We start from the raw sequence: 2,355 nt of genomic DNA on the forward strand, positions 1-2,355 counted from the left end.
TTAAAAGTAATTAGTGGAATCTTTTGCTAATGGGTGTGAGATGATATGATTCAGCCTCCTATTTAAAAACCCATTTTGGTAGTATGGGGCTGGAGTCCAGTTTGGAAGTAGTCTGCAGCAGCCAGATTCTACAGAGGCTTGTTTGCTGGTACTGGTGAGGTTTAGCATGCAATGTTGATTTGCTAATGGGTGTGAGATAATGCAATTCGGCCTCATGCCTTTGGACCTCAGTCCTGGTTTTGTTTTTTGTCAAACATTCTTCTAAGTGGTATAGCACTAGTCTGTCCACTTGCTGTATAGACGTAACTCATGGTTGCTGTGATGCTAAACACTAACATGTCAAATGTGAGAATGGTTACCCATGGTGGACAGTGTTTGGTGGAGCTTCCCAATTAAAACAAGTTTGGAAGGAGAAATGGCATCCACTTCCACAATGGCTTGCTTCTGGAAACTCTCTGAATGTGGAGAAATGATGAAAGTTTTACAAGTGTTCAGGTCTTTCGTTCATAGTGTTGCTATGAGTTGTCTATGGCTCAATGGTACTTAACAACAACAACAGGGGAATCTTAAAGAATGAGGAACCATCAAATTGTGCAACCCTATGATTAACCACCTCTCCACCCCTGCCAATCCTGGTGTCAGGAGGGACTAGTCCTTGAAAAATACATCATGCTGGGAAAGGTAGAGGGTTAGAGAGAGAAGACCTCAATGAGATGGATTAACACTGTGACTGTAACAATAGTTCCAAGCATGTCAGAGATGATGAGGGTCTCACAGGGCCGAGAGAGGTTCAAATCTGTGGTTCACAGGGTTGCCATGAGTTATAGATAGTTCCACGACACCTAATAACAACCACCACCACCAGTGTTCAGAGGTCAAGAAAGAGGAGACCTGACACTTAGTCTCTGAACAATTCCAAACAGGTTTGCTCCTTAAAAGCCAGTGACAAGACAGAGATCATTCCTGAATGCATAAAATCTTTATTGAGCTCCTACTGTGTGCCAGGACCCAGTGTAAGCTTACTGCGAGGCTTACAAAGAAAGATCTTAGGAGAAGAAGCTGTGGGGATGAAAGCTGCAGATGAAAATGAATGATGCTGGTTTCCCTGAACTTCCTTCCATGTGTTCACAACGCAGAGACGGTTACCAGGGGAGAATGTGGCCTTCCGTGTCCAGGAAGAACCCTGCCTCCTTCTCTGTGAGTTGTGAAATCACCTTCAGGACGCCCTGAATGGACTCTGTCAAGGTCACATGTCTCTGCAAAACATACATTCCCCAAAGACTGGGTGAGACCATTTGACCGGGTCTGCGTATTTGTAGTACTGAACGAAAAAAGCAGGAGAGAGATCAGACAAAGCTAGATTGCCTGTATTTACAGTCAATAAATGGCACTCACGTGCATACATCTCCAGAGGCTTTCCAGGTGACTGATGCTCCCCAACTCACCGCACCTTTGGGAGCTCCCCATCTTGTCTCACCTACTCCTATTTCTAGCACCCATTTCTTTTTTTCCCTTTTTAAAATTAATTTTAGTGAAAGTTTACAGAGACTTTGTATTTCCATTCATTCATTGTTGCACTTTTCTCCCTGCCCAACTTCCCCCCTCATTTGCTCTTCTCTTAAAAAGAAAAACTTTTTCATTGTTATACAACCAGTAACCCCCCCCCCCAAGTCCACTCCACTATACAGCCTTTATTCTGGACTCCTGTCATGACAATAATACCTAATCACATATTCCTTTTAAACAGTTCTCTCCCTCATCTGTTTCAATGCAGTATACATAATTTATCCCATCTTTCTCAGTATCCCCCAAACACCGATGTCAGTCCCATTTTACAACAATGGCACTATGCAGTATTTGTCCATTTGCGACTGGGATATTTCACTCAGCATAATGTCCTCCAGGCTCACCCATTTTGAATAATATTGCATGAGTTCCTTGTTTTTCAATGCAGCGTACTATTCCATTGTGGGAATATACCACAGCTTCTCTATCTATTCATTTGTTGATGGGCACCTGGGTTGTTTCCAACTCCTTGCTATTACGAACAAAGCCGCAATAAACATGGGTGTGCATATATCTGCCTGGATGTCAGTTATGGTCTCTTTGGGATATATTCCCAGTAGTGGAATTGCTGGATCAAATGGTATCTCTATTTGCAACTTTTTGAGAAATCACCATACCACCTTCCACAGTGGTTGCACCATTTTGCACTCCTATCAACAGTAAATAAGGGTTCCAGTTTCTCCACAACCTTGCCAGGATTTGTTGTTTGCTGTTCTGTTAAATTTTGCTAATCTTACTGGGCTGAGATGATATCTCATAGCTGTTTTGATTTGCATCTCTCCTAGAGCT

This window comes from Elephantulus edwardii, unplaced genomic scaffold (genome assembly GCF_000299155.1).
Source record: "Elephantulus edwardii isolate Elephantulus edwardi_28Jun2011 unplaced genomic scaffold, EleEdw1.0 scaffold00001, whole genome shotgun sequence".
NCBI classification, from domain to species: Eukaryota; Metazoa; Chordata; class Mammalia; order Macroscelidea; family Macroscelididae; genus Elephantulus; species Elephantulus edwardii.